This window comes from Salmo salar, chromosome 13 (assembly GCF_965601325.2).
Source record: "Salmo salar chromosome 13, fSalSal1, whole genome shotgun sequence".
NCBI classification, from domain to species: Eukaryota; Metazoa; Chordata; class Actinopteri; order Salmoniformes; family Salmonidae; genus Salmo; species Salmo salar.
The window spans coordinates 114738617-114753293 of record NC_138303.1 but is presented as its reverse complement, the minus strand read 5'-3'; the positions used below and the strand labels follow the sequence as shown (position 1 = coordinate 114753293).

The 14677-nt window shown below is 43.7% G+C and overlaps 1 protein-coding gene across 1 annotated transcript in view; it reads left to right on the top strand.

Annotated features, from left to right (window-relative positions):
* The first annotated feature begins 528 nt into the window (after window positions 1-528).
* il11ra (interleukin 11 receptor subunit alpha) overlaps window positions 529-14677 on the top strand; it is a 101988-nt gene continuing 87839 nt past the window's right edge. Inside the window, exon 1 of the mRNA XM_014139063.3 lies at window positions 529-682. The gene's annotated coding sequence lies outside the window, so the exon portion shown is untranslated. The remainder of the gene's footprint in view (window positions 683-14677) is intronic.

Below are 14677 nucleotides of genomic sequence, written 5' to 3'. Positions count from 1 at the left end.
AATATTTTTTTAAATATGTTTTTTCTTCGTCATTATAGGGTATTGTGTGTAGATTGATGAGGAGAAAAAAAAACGATTTAATACATTTTATAATAAGGCTGTAACCTAACAAAATGTTGAAACAAATCAAAGGGTCTGAATACTTTCCGAATGCGCTGTAGGTTCAGAATGTGTGCATTAGTATTATGTTAAAACGTTTTTCTATTATATTCTGTTCGATAATGAACTATTGTTAGGCCTATATATTTACAGCAGGCTTACTGTAGGATCTACCTATCGCTGATAAAGGATTTATATAACATCTAACCAATGTTGACTGCCCCGCTCCTCCAATGCCCAGACACGAACACAGCACCGGGACCTGCCCCCCTATTCCCCCCTGCAGGAAACACCATGTCGGCCTCTTCCTTACTGACGCCCCGCTCCTCCAATGCCCAGACACGAACACAGCACCGGGACCTGCCCCCCTAATCCCCCCTGCAGGAAACACCATGTCGGCCTCTTCCTTACTGACGCCCCGCTCCTCCAATGGGATCCTCTCTGGAACACCGCTGGCACCGTTTCACAACTCAACTTGTCCCGGAGTAGACTATCTGCAGTTCGGAAAGTAAAACTCGACAAAGTCAAAGTCATGGACCGCGAACACCCGAAAATGCCCTTTTAACTTTTGAAGATATTGAAGGTAAGTTGTTTTCTTTTTAAAACTATGTTCGCGAAAGTTATAAATTCAGACACAGAATATGAATTCGGGATGAGTCCGTTGAGCGTAACCATGAAAAAGGTTTCGTTCTGTAGCCTATCTAGGACTCAATACTACTTTCAGTATTTTCTACTACAACTACTGCAGGAAATGTCTTATGTTAAATGTTTAGATATGTCTGTAGATTTCATTTGATTGATTGCGAGAATAATTCATGTTTCAAGCTCCAGCCGATCCGTTATTGATGATGTTTCAGTAATGTTCTTTAATGTCTCCAATAAACAGCTAACAGCTAGTATTGCTCCATTTAAACTCAACTAAAGTTGCAAAGAAAGATTGAAAACAACATTTTATTGCAAAAAAAGGGATTCCAAATACATTGTTGTTGTTTTTTGTTTATCATAATTGGAACACTTTATAATAACTTTCATCAAAGCCAAAGTGTTTCTAGATGAATTTAAATGATTTAAAAATGTATAAGTTAGATACACATCTTACATTAACCAATACTATAAGGAAATGCCTATGAACGCTTATAAGTATTTATAAAAAGTTGAATAAAAGTTGCCCGTTTAAAAAAAATGTGCTACATCCAAAGAAGTGTTGCAACCTCACCTTTTACACTTGAGAATAGATCAGCCATGCAGATATTTAGTCTGTTGATCTGTAGTCCTAATTCTGACCATGTTTCTCTGAGCTACACTACCGTTCAAACGTTTGGGGTCATGAAAACATACATGAAATTAGTTGCAAAATGAATAGGAAATACAGTCAAGACGTTGACAAGGTTATAAAAAAAAGATTTTTAATTGAAATAATAATTGTGTCCTTCAAACTTTGCTTTCATCAAAAAATCATCCATTTGCAGCAGTTACAGCCTTGCAGACCTTCGGCATTCTAGTTGTCAATTTGTTGAGGTAATCTGAAGAGATTTCACTCCAATGCTTCCTGAAGCACCTCCCATAAATTGGATTGGCTTGATGGGCACTTCTTACGTACCATACGGTCAAGCTGCTCCCACAACAGCTCAATAGGGTTGAGATCCGGTGACTGTGCTGGCCACTCCATTATAGACAGAATACCAGCTGACTGCTTCTTCCCTAAATAGTTCTTGCATAGTTTGGAGCTGTCCTTTGGGTCATTGTCCTGTTGTAGGAGGCAGTTTGCTCTGTTCTGGGAAGGGAGTAGTACACATCGTTGTACGAGATCTTCAGTTGCTTGGAAATTTCTCACATGGAATAGCCTTCATTTCTCAGAACAAGAATAGATTAACGAGTTTCAGAAGAAAGTTCTTTGTTTTTGTCCATTTTGAGCCTGTAATCGAACCCACAAATGTTGATGCTCCAGATACTCAACTAGTCTAAAGGCCAGTTTTATTGCTTCTTTAATCAGGACAACAGTTTTCAGCTGTGCTAACATAATTGCAGAAGGGTTTTCTAATGATCAATTAGCCTTTTAAAATGATAAACTTGGATTAGCTAACACAACGTGCCATTGGAACACAGGAGTGATGGTTGCTGATAATGGGCCTCTGTAGATTTACCATTAAAAAATCTCCTGTTTTCAGCTACAATGATCATTTAAAACATTAACAACGTCGACACTGTATTGCTGATCAATTTGATGTTTTAATTTACAAAAAAAAGGCTTTTTTTTCAAAAACAAGGACATTTCTAAGCGACCCCAATCTTTTGAACGGTAGTGTGTCTCTGAGCTGGGTGTCTCTGAGCTGGGTGTGTCTGAGCTGGGTGTGTCTGAGCTGGGTGTCTCTGAGCTGGGTGTGTCTGAGCTGGGTGTCTCTGAGCTGGGTGTGTCTGAGCTGGGTGTGTCTGAGCTGGGTGTGTCTCTGAGCTGTGTGTCTCTGAGCTGTGTGTCTCTGAGCTGGGTGTCTCTGAGCTGGGTGTGTCTGAGCTGGGTGTCTCTGAGCTGTGTGTCTCTGAGCTGTGTGTCTCTGAGCTGTGTGTCTCTGAGCTGGGTGTCTCTGAGCTGTGTGTCTCTGAGCTGGGTGTGTCTGAGCTGTGTGTCTGAGCTGTGTGTCTCTGAGCTGTGTGTCTCTGAGCTGGGTGTCTCTGAGCTGTGTGTCTCTGAGCTGGGTGTCTCTGAGCTGGGTGTCTCTGAGCTGTGTGTCTCTGAGCTGTGTGTCTCTGAGCTGGGTGTCTCTGAGCTGGGTGTGTCTGAGCTGTGTGTCTCTGAGCTGTGTGTCTCTGAGCTGTGTGTCTCTGAGCTGGGTGTCTCTGAGCTGTGTGTCTCTGAGCTGGGTGTGTCTGAGCTGTGTGTGTCTGAGCTGTGTGTCTCTGAGCTGTGTGTCTCTGAGCTGTGTGTCTCTGAGCTGTGTGTCTCTGAGCTGGGTGTCTCTGAGCTGGGTGTCTCTGAGCTGTGTGTCTCTGAGCTGTGTGTCTCTGAGCTGTGTGTGTCTGAGCTGGGTGTCTCTGAGCTGTGTGTCTCTGAGCTGGGTGTCTCTGAGCTGGGTGTGTCTGAGCTGGGTGTGTCTGAGCTGTGTGTCTTTGAGCTGGGTGTCTCTGAGCTGGGTGTGTCTTTGAGCTGGGTGTCTCTGAGCTGTGTGTCTCTGAGCTGTGTGTGTCTCTGAGCTGTGTGTGTCGGAGCTGTGTGTCTCTGAGCTGTGTGTCTCTGTCCATGGTTCTCCACAGTCCACCCTCTACTCCGCTTCACAGTCTTTTTCAATTCCTTTGTTCAGTCATAACTTCATCCAAAACATTGTCTCTTGATATCATGTTGATACTCAACAAACACACACAGAAAGGGGAAGAGATAACCTCAGTGCCTGTGTGGGTAACCAGTGTGGTCCTACTTGGGATTGTACCGTTGTACCCCCATCATGGGTATCATGTTGGAGTTGGTGTCATGAAAGAGTTGTATTATGTTGGAGTTGGATCATGTTGGAGTTGTATTATGTTGGAGTTGGTGTCATGATAGTGTTGTGTCATGATTGAGTTGTGTCATGACAGAGTTGTATTATGTTGGAGTTGTATCATGATAGAGTTGTGTCATGATAGAGTTGTGTCATGATAGAGTTGGTGTCATGATAGAGTTGTGTCATGATAGAGTTGTGTCATGATAGAGTTGTGTCATGATAGAGTTGTATTATGTTGGAGTTGTGTCATGATAGAGTTGTATTATGTTGGAGTTGGTGTCATGATAGAGTTGTATTATGTTGGAGTTGTGTCATGATAGAGTTGTATTATGTTGGAGTTGTGTCATGATAGAGTTGTATTATGTTGGAGTTGTGTCATGATAGAGTTGTATCACGATTTAGTTGTATTATGTTGGAGTTGTGTCATGATAGAGTTGTGTCATGATATAGTTGTGTCATGATAGTTGTATTATGTTGGATTTGTATTATGTTGGAGTTTTGTCATGATTGAGTTGTATTACGTTAGAGTTGGTGTAATGATAGAGTTGTGTCTTGATAGAGTTTTATAACGTTGGAGTTGTGTCTTGATAGAGTTGTATTATGTTGGAGTTGTGTCTTGATAGAGTTGTATTATGTTGGAGTTGTGTCTTGATAGAGTTGTATTATGTTGGAGTTGTGTCTTGATAGAGTTGTATTATGTTGGAGTTGTGTTATTGCCTGGTCTCTATACAAGCATTCAGAAAAACTAGACCAAAAGTCAACATCAAATCAACCGTATATCAAACACAGTTCAAATATGCTTAGATTGCGTTTGTCTGTCTATTTGAAAAAGCTGAGATTTGGATCGTCTTCCTATATTGCTTTGAAATAGACAGGATTCAGCATAAAACATGCTCTAGGTCTACTGTAGGTATTTGGTTCTTGTTTGCTAAGCATAATACATAAGTAGAGAAACATCTGTGGTGAGTGTTACTATGCATACCTTCGCTGTGTGGATCGTAGTTGGAGATCCTGTCAAAATACACTAGCTGGTATGAAGTCTAATATCACTGTGGGAAAAATTAATATAGTGTTTGAACCCTCTGTGAGTAAAATAGAAAACAAAATGATATACTGTAAAGAGGAGGATGGCTCGTTCATTCCTCCAGTCTGCAGAAGAGGAGGATGGCTCGGTCCTTCCTCCAGTCTGCAGAAGAGGAGGATGGCTCGGTCATTCCTCCAGTCTGCAGAAGAGGAGGATGGCTCGGTCATTCCTCCAGTCTGCAGAAGAGGAGGATGGCTCGGTCATTCCTCTAGTCTGCAGAAGAGGAGGATGGCTCGGTCATATCTCCAGTCTGCAGAATAGGAGGATGGCTCGGTCATTCCTCCAGTCTGCAGAAGAGGAGGATGGCTCGGTCATTCCTCCAGTCTGCAGAAGAGGAGGATGGCTCGGTCATTCCTCCAGTCTGCAGAAGAGGAGGATGGCTCGGTCATATCGGGGGGGGGGCAGGTAGCCTAGTGGTTGGAGCGTTGGACGAGTAACCGAAAGGTTGCAAGTTCAAATCCCCGAGCTGACAAGGTACAAATCTGTCGTTCTGCCCCTGAACAAGGCAGTTAACCCGCTGTTCCTAGGCCGTCATTGAAAATAAGAATTTGTTCTTAACTGACTTGTCTAGTTAAATAAAGGTTAAAAAAATAAAAAAAATCCTCCAGTCTGCAGAAAAGGAGGCCTCACTCTAAATAAAGGAGCTGGAATGGAATGATGACACTAACATATGTTTGCATCCCAAATGGCGCCCTATTCGCTATAGTGGCCTTCAGAACACTAACATATGTTTGCATCCCAAATGGCGTCCTATTTGCTTTTGTGGCCTTCAGAACACTAACACAGTACTGGAGAAATTCAGAACACAGTTATCTGAGAAACACAGTTCCAACATGAAACTGAGGAAGCTAGATGGAGACTTTTGAATTGTATCTGAACTGGACATGAAATGGCAGGCTGGAGTTATAAACTGGTGGTTAGCATTGTTGGAGTTCATGACAGAGAGAGAGAGGCCAGCCCTTGCTCAGAGAGAGAGAGAGAGAGAGAGAGGCCAGCCCTTGCTCAGAGAGAGAGAGAGAGAGAGAGAGAGAGAGCCAGCCCTTGCTCAGAGAGAGAGAGAGAGAGAGAGAGGCCAGCCCTTGCTCAGAGAGAGAGAGAGAGAGAGAGAGGCCAGCCCTTGCTCAGAGAGACAGAGAGAGAGAGAGAGGCCAGCCCTTGCTCAGAGAGAGAGAGAGGCCAGCCCTTGCTCAGAGAGACAGAGAGAGAGAGAGAGAGGCCAGCCCTTGCTCAGAGAGACAGAGAGAGAGAGAGAGGCCAGCCCTTGCTCAGAGAGACAGAGAGAGAGAGAGAGGCCAGCCCTTGCTCAGAGAGACAGAGAGAGAGAGACAGAGAGACAGAGAGAGAGAGAGAGAGAGAGAGGCCAGCCCTTGCTCAGAGAGAGAGAGAGAGAGAGACAGAGAGACAGAGAGAGAGAGAGAGAGAGAGAGAGGCCAGCCCTTGCTCAGAGAGACAGAGAGAGAGAGAGGCCAGCCCTTGCTCAGAGAGAGAGAGAGAGAGGCCAGCCCTTGCTCAGAGACAGAGAGAGAGAGAGAGGCCAGCCCTTGCTCAGAGACAGAGAGAGAGAGAGAGGCCAGCCCTTGCTCAGAGACAGAGAGAGAGAGAGAGGCCAGCCCTTGCTCAGAGACAGAGAGAGAGAGAGAGAGAGAGAGAGAGAGAGAGAGGCCAGCCCTTGCTCAGAGAGACAGAGAGAGAGGCCAGCCCTTGCTCAGAGAGACAGAGACTATGGTCTGGTTTCAGTGATGGGTTCTGTTGGCACAGAGGAACTACATCACTTTCTACTTCACTTCTCCGGGGTGGATCCTCTTCAGACAGACAACTCTCCCAACACATCACGAGGCAGACATGTCAGAACATCACAATTTCAAAAACACATTTTGAAGGCAAACCTTTGCATTGTTTTTTTTAGTAACGATAGTTGTTGCAAACTAGCCACTTGTGAAATGCGCTCATTAAAAATAACCTCTGATCTCCATCTTGCTAGCTACCATTTAGTATTTTATTCAAGCGTATAGACTAGTGACCCAGGCAGGGACGTTGTTCCTCTATGCCAAAAATAATTTTAACCAGACCCTAGTCAGTACTGTCGAGGGAGATGCAGAGAGAGAGAGACTCAGACTGACTCATTTCTAACATCAGTGCTGAGATAGGAGATGCAGAGAGAGAGAGAGAGAGACTCAGACTGACTCATTTCCAACATCAGTGCTGAGATAGGAGATGCAGAGAGAGAGAGACTCAGACTGACTCATTTCCAACATCAGTGCTGAGATAGGAGATGCAGAGAGAGAGAGAGACTCAGACTGACTCATTTCCAACATCAGTGCTGAGATAGGAGATGCAGAGAGAGAGAGAGAGAGAGAGACTCAGACTGACTCATTTCCAACATCAGTGCTGAGATAGGAGATGCAGAGAGAGAGAGAGAGAGAGAGACTCAGACTGACTCATTTCCAACATCAGTGCTGAGATAGGAGATGCAGAGAGAGAGAGAGAGAGAGACTCAGACTGACTCATTTCCAACATCAGTGCTGAGATAGGAGATGCAGAGAGAGAGAGAGAGAGAGTGAGACTCAGACTGACTCATTTCTAACATCAGTGCTGAGATAGGAGATGCAGAGAGAGAGAGAGAGAGACTCAGACTGACTCATTTCCAACATCAGTGCTGAGATAGGAGATGCAGAGAGAGAGAGACTCAGACTGACTCATTTCCAACATCAGTGCTGAGATAGGAGATGCAGAGAGAGAGAGAGACTCAGACTGACTCATTTCCAACATCAGTGCTGAGATAGGAGATGCAGAGAGAGAGAGAGAGAGAGAGAGACTCAGACTGACTCATTTCCAACATCAATGCTGAGATAGGAGATGCAGAGAGAGAGAGAGAGAGACTCAGACTGACTCATTTCCAACATCAGTGCTGAGATAGGAGATGCAGAGAGAGAGAGAGAGTGAGACTCAGACTGACTCATTTCCAACATCAGTGCTGAGATAGGAGGGTAAGTGGACCAGAGTCTGAAAGGTTTAATAACTGCTGACTCACAGGGCTGTGTCTCAAATGGTACCCTATTCCCTATTCCCTCTGGTCAAAAGTAGTACACTATGTAAGGAATAGGGACACGCTCTGTCCTCTGGTTGATATTCACAGAACGAAGGGTAATGAGAGGGTAAATATTTGGGTTTTATATACAGGTGGGTCTAATGCCTAGTAAACAAAGGTTACATAAAATAAAATTATCCTGGATGCTGATTGGATAAAATCGCTTTCCAGCCAGTGTCTGTTCCAGAAGTTTAATTGCTTGTTCCATCTCACTGCGCATCCACTGTCTCATCAGCCCAGCCAGACAATGTATAAACTTGTAAAACTGTAAAAAGATTTTAGACATTATCTCCCATTTCTTTTAAACTAGCATTTGCTTTTTCAACAGCGGAGATTTGTATAAACCTCGCTGTTTATCCCTCTGACGTTTGCAACATTGTTTTAAGTTAATATTGAAATTCGATCTCCAACTGTCCCATTTGTAAATAAGAATTTGTTCTTAACTGACTTGCCTAGTTAAATAAAGGTTACATTTAAAAAAGTAAAGAGTAATGAACATGTCGGGGTTGGGAGTCGGGATGAGACAGACAAGCAGGCAGCTTTTCTCAACCAGTCGAAATCATGAATCAGAATCATTTTTATTGATACATACAAATACATGTCAATAGAAAACAGGTCAAACGAAATGAAGTGCAGCTAGTTTACAGTCTTTCCAGCTTCAGTTTGAAGTGAATGTGTTGTTGGCTGTGTTGTTGGCTGTGTTGATGGCTGTGCTGTTGGCTGTGTTGATGGCTGTGTTGATGGCTGTGTTGATGGCTGTGTGGTTGGCTGTGTGGTTGGCTGTGTGGTTGGCTGTGTGGTTGGCTGTGTTGTTGGCTGTGTTGTTGGCTGTGTGGTTGGCTGTGTTGATGGCTGTGTGGTTGGCTGTGTTGATGGCTGTGTTGATGGCTGTGTTGATGGCTGTGTGGTTGGCTGTGTGGTTGGCTGTGTGGTTGGCTGTGTGGTTGGCTGTGTGGTTGGCTGTGTTGATGGCTGTGTGGTTGGCTGTGTGGTTGGCTGTGTGGTTGGCTGTGTGGTTGGCTGTGTTGATGGCTGTGTGGTTGGCTGTGTGGTTGGCTGTGTGGTTGGCTGTGTGGTTGGCTGTGTTGATGGCTGTGTGGTTGGCTGTGTTGATGGCTGTGTTGATGGCTGTGTGGTTGGCTGTGTGGTTGGCTGTGTTGATGGCTGTGTGGTTGGCCGTGCGGTTGACCGTGTGGTTGGCCTGCTCCTCTGAACAACAGTGTCCTGATGAGTGAGCACATTTTCTATCCCAGGCGAAATATTGCCTTATTGGCTCATTGTTATGGATGTATCCAAATACATGTCACTTGAAAACAGCTTAAACAAATGCAGCTACTTCACTGTTATTCTGGCTTGTTGACGTGACTAAGTTAGCCGTAGTTGGCTAGCTAGCGATAAGAACGTTGCCAGCCAGTACGGCAATGGAACATTTAGACCGAACGACTGGGTCGCGTCCATAGATACAGAACAAATAGACTGAACGACTGGGTCGCGTCCATAGATACAGAACAAATAGACTGAACGACTGGGTCGCGTCCATAGATACAGAACAAATAGACTGAACGACTGGGTCGCGTCCATAGATACAGAACAAATAGACTGAACGACTGGGTCCATAGATACAGAACAAATAGACTGAACGACTGGGTCGCGTCCATAGATACAGAACAAATAGACTGAACGACTGGGTCGCGTCCATAGATACAGAACAAATAGACTGAACGACTGGGTCGCGTCCATAGATACAGAACAAATAGACTGAACGACTGGGTCGCGTCCATAGATACAGAACAAATAGACTGAACGACTGGGTCCATAGATACAGAACAAATAGACTGAACGACTGGGTCGAGTCCCTGGCAACCCAACCGATTTAATGAACGACCAGCCTGCTTTGGTAGCAACCCTAGATTTGTGTTGGGACTATATCTCGTGGAAGGTTGAAATAGTATGAATAAATTAATAAAAATAGCGTTTTTAATGAAAATATGTCAATCATTATTTGAATGTGCTGGTAACCCGCTGTTTAAAAGTGATAATGCCCTGGAAGCCAATATAACTTTTAAATAGGAAATGACTGTAGGAGTCTAGCAGGAAGTTCACTAGTTATCTCTGTGAGTCACAGTTAGAGGAGACAACGCATGTCTCTTTATGACCTCACTACTATGGCCTGCAACACACTGCTATACACTACTATATACTACTATATACTACTATATACTACACACTACTATATACTACTATATACTACTATATACTACTATATACTACTATACAACACACTGCTATATACTACTATATACTACTATATACTACTATACAACTACTATATACTACTACACACTACTATATACTGCTACACACTACTATATACTACTATATACTACTATATACTGCTATATACTACTATATACAACTACTATACACTACTACACACTACTACACACTACAACATACTACTCTGCTATATACTACTACACACTGCTATATACTACTTCACACTACTACACACTGCTATACACTGCTACTACACACTACTACACGCTACTACACTGCTACTACACACTGCTACTACACACTGCTACTACACACTGCTACAGACTACATTTACATTTGAGTCATTTAGCAGACGCTCTAATCCAGAGCGATTAACAGTAGTGAATGCATACATTTCATAAATTTTTTTCCCCGTACTGGTCCCCCGTGGGAATCGAATCCACAACCCTGGCGTTGCAAACACCATGCTCTACCAACTGAGCTACAGGGAAGACTCTTACTACACACTGCTATACACTACTACACACTACAATACACTACTATACACTGCTATGGCCTACTACACACTACTACACACTACTATACACTACTATACACTACTACACACTACTACACACTACTATACACTACTATGGCCTACTACACACTACTACACACTACTATACACTACTACACACTACTATACACTACTATGGCCTACTACATACTACTACACACTACTATATACTACTACACACTGCTACACACTACTACACACTACAATACACTACTATACACTACAATACACTAATATACACTACTATACACTACTATACACTACTATATACTACTACACACTACTACACACTACTACACACTACAATACACTACTATACACTACTACACTACACTACTATACACTACTATATACTACTACACACTGCTATATACTACTATACACTACTATACACTGCTATATACTACTACACACTACTATACACTACTATACACTGCTATATACTACTACACACTACTATGGCCTACTACACAGTACTACACACTACTACACACTACTATGGCCTACTATACAGTACTACACACTACTATGGACTACTAAACACTACTACACACTACTAAACACTACTATACACTGCTACACACTACTAAACACTACTATACACTGCTACACACTACTACACACTACTACACACTACTACACACTACTAAACACTACTACACACTACTACACACTACTATGGCCTACTACACACTACTACACACTACTACACACTACTACACACTACTATGGCCTACTAAACACTACTACACACTGCTATACATTTCTACACACTACTGAACATTTCTACACACTACTACACACTACTATACACTACTACACACTACTACACACTACTATGGCCTACTAAACACTACTAAACACTACTACACACTACTATACACTACTACACACTACTGAACATTTCTACACACTACTACACACTACTATACACTACTACACACTACTATGGCCTACTACACACTACTGCACACTACTATGGCCTACTAAACACTACTACACACTACTACACACTACTATACACTACTATACACTACTACACACTACTATGGCCTACTAAACACTACTACACACTACTACACACTACTACACACTACTATACACTACTACACACTACTATACACTACTGAACATTTCTACACACTACTACACCCTACTAAACACTACTAAACACTACTACACACTACTATACACTACTACACACTACTGAACATTTCTACACACTACTACACACTACTATACACTACTACACACTACTATGGCCTACTACACACTACTGCACACTACTATGGCCTACTAAACACTACTACACACTACTACACACTACTATACACTACTATACACTACTACGGCCTACTAAACACTACTACACACTACTACACACTACTACACACTACTATACACTACTACACACTACTATACACTACTATACACTACTGAACATTTCTACACACTACTACACACTACTACACACTACTACACACTACTAAACACTACTGAACATTTCTACACACTACCACACATTACTACACACTACTACACACTACTACACACTGCTACACACTACTATACACGGCTACACACTACTACACACTACTACACCATGGCGGACTTGGTGGTGTGATTATTAGTGGACATTGGTACCACTGAACAGTGGCTGGTAAAACAATATCTCCCTTCTAAAGAGGTCTTTAATCAACATGACTTCATGGATAAATAAAGGTTAAATAAAGGTTAAACACGGATAAATAAAGGTTATATACAAATAGAACCAAATCGCTAATGTGATGCTAACGATCTTCATGTTTCTATCATGTTTATATCACGCTGAACAGGTACCTGTTTATTTGTAGTGCTGTATAGTCCAGATGACTGTGGTGTGGAAGTGAAGGTTCAGGATGACATCACTACGGTACAAGTCTGGAATATCAGAATGAAAAGAGGTTGTGCATTCCAAATGGCACCCTATTTTCTTATTTAGTGCACTGCCCTTGGTCAAATGTAGTGCACTATATGTGGCAAAAGTGTTCCATTTGGGACATACCCAAACATGAGCAGATAGGTATCGACTTCATCTCGCTGTCCGTCTGCCAAACTGTGTTTGTTGTCTTCATGGGAAATTAACTGTAAGTTGTATCTCTCAGAAAGAGAAATGGCTTGTATCATATATCATAGCTGTAGCCAATGTCTGATTTGGCACTGTAAGTAGCTGATATAAATGCTTGGAAAAGTGGCCAAGATTATTCTTTAGAAGGTAGTTTGAGCTCTGAGGTCATGGGGCCCTGTACTGTGGAGATGGGCAGGTAGTTGGACATGCATCATACGCCCTGTACTGTGGAGACTGGTAGGTAGATGGACATGCATCATACGCCCTGTACTGGGCAGGTAGTTGGACATGCATCATACGCCCTGTACTGGGCAGGTAGTTGGATATGCATCATACGCCCTGTACTGTGGAGATGGGCAGGTAGTTGGACATGCATCATACGCCCTGTACTGTGGAGATGGGCAGGTAGTTGGACATGCATCATATGCCCTGTACTGTGGAGATGGGCAGGTAGTTGGACATGCATCATACGCCCTGTACTGTGGAGATGGGCAGGTAGTTGGACATGCATCATACGCCCTGTACTGGGCAGGTAGTTGGACATGCATCATACGCCCTGTACTGTGCAGATGGGAAGGTAGTTGGACATGCATCATACGCCCTGTACTGGGCAGGTAGTTGGACATGCATCATACGCCCTGTACTGTGGAGATGGGCAGGTAGTTGGACATGCATCATACGCCCTGTACTGTGGAGATGGGCAGGTAGTTGGACATGCATCATACGCCCTGTACTGGGCAGGTAGTTGGACATGCATCATACGCCCTGTACTGTGGAGATGGGCAGGTAGTTGGACATGCATCATACGCCCTGTACTGTGCAGATGGGCAGGTAGTTGGACATGCATCAACTAAGCACAAACTGTACACAGTACTGAAGCTGCTATATCATGATGAAGCCAGGATGTTTGCTTAGGGAGAGCGTGCAGGTGTACATTGTAGCTGTGTGTGTGTGTGTGTGTGTGTGTGTGTGTGTGTGTGTGTGTGTGTGTGTGTGTGTGTGTGTGTGTGTGTGTGTGTGTGTGTGTGTGTGTGTGTGTGTGTGTGTGTGTGTGTGTGTGTGTGTGTGTGTGTGTGTGTGTGTGTGTGTGTGTGTGTGTGTGTGTGTGTGTGTGTGTGTGTGTGTGTCTGGTTTGTCTCTCCTCTATCCAGTCCCTGGTTTGTCTCTCCTCTGTCCAGTCTGGTTTGGCTCTCCTCTGTCCAGTCTGGTTTGGCTCTCCTCTGTCCAGTCTGGTTTGGCTCTCCTCTGTCCAGTCTGGTTTGGCTCTCCTCTGTCCAGTCCCTGGTTTGGCTCTCCTCTGTCCAGTCTGGTTTGGCTCTCCTCTGTCCAGTCTGGTTTGGCTCTCCTCTGTCCAGTCTGGTTTGGCTCTCCTCTGTCCAGTCTGGTTTGGCTCTCCTCTGTCCAGTCTGGTTTGGCTCTCCTCTGTCCAGTCTGGTTTGGCTCTCCTCTGTCCTTCCATCTCCAGTTTCAACAGGCGTTGTATCTTAATACGGTGTTTAGTTATTTACCCATGTCTTCAAGTAGATCTGTCTGTTTGACAGTCCAGGCTGTTATTGCTGGGAATGCCTTTCCTCTTGACCTCTCCTCCTCTGGCTGTGTGACTTCCTAGAAAACACAAGTAGCTCTGTGTGACTTCCTAGAAAACACAAGTAGCTCTGTGTGACTTCCTAGAAAACACAAGCAGCTGAATCACATCCTATTTGCTGGAGCGTAAATCATAGTCCACAGATGATAGTCCAGCGTCCCGTTGCTACGCGGCTCTGAGACCACCATCCACGGGGGGATGCTCAGCCCGAATGTGCACCTCCCCACAATTCCCAACTCTTGTTACGTCTCCTCTATTCATTTGACTGTGTTGACAGACAGTTGGAGAAATTGCTTGAGCTCCGTTGAGAATTGGAAAAGTATGAAAGCAACGTACCAATATTGTAGAACACTGCTTTTTGTACGCGTACAGGTTTTGGACTCTGATAAAACACATTACAGAACCAGT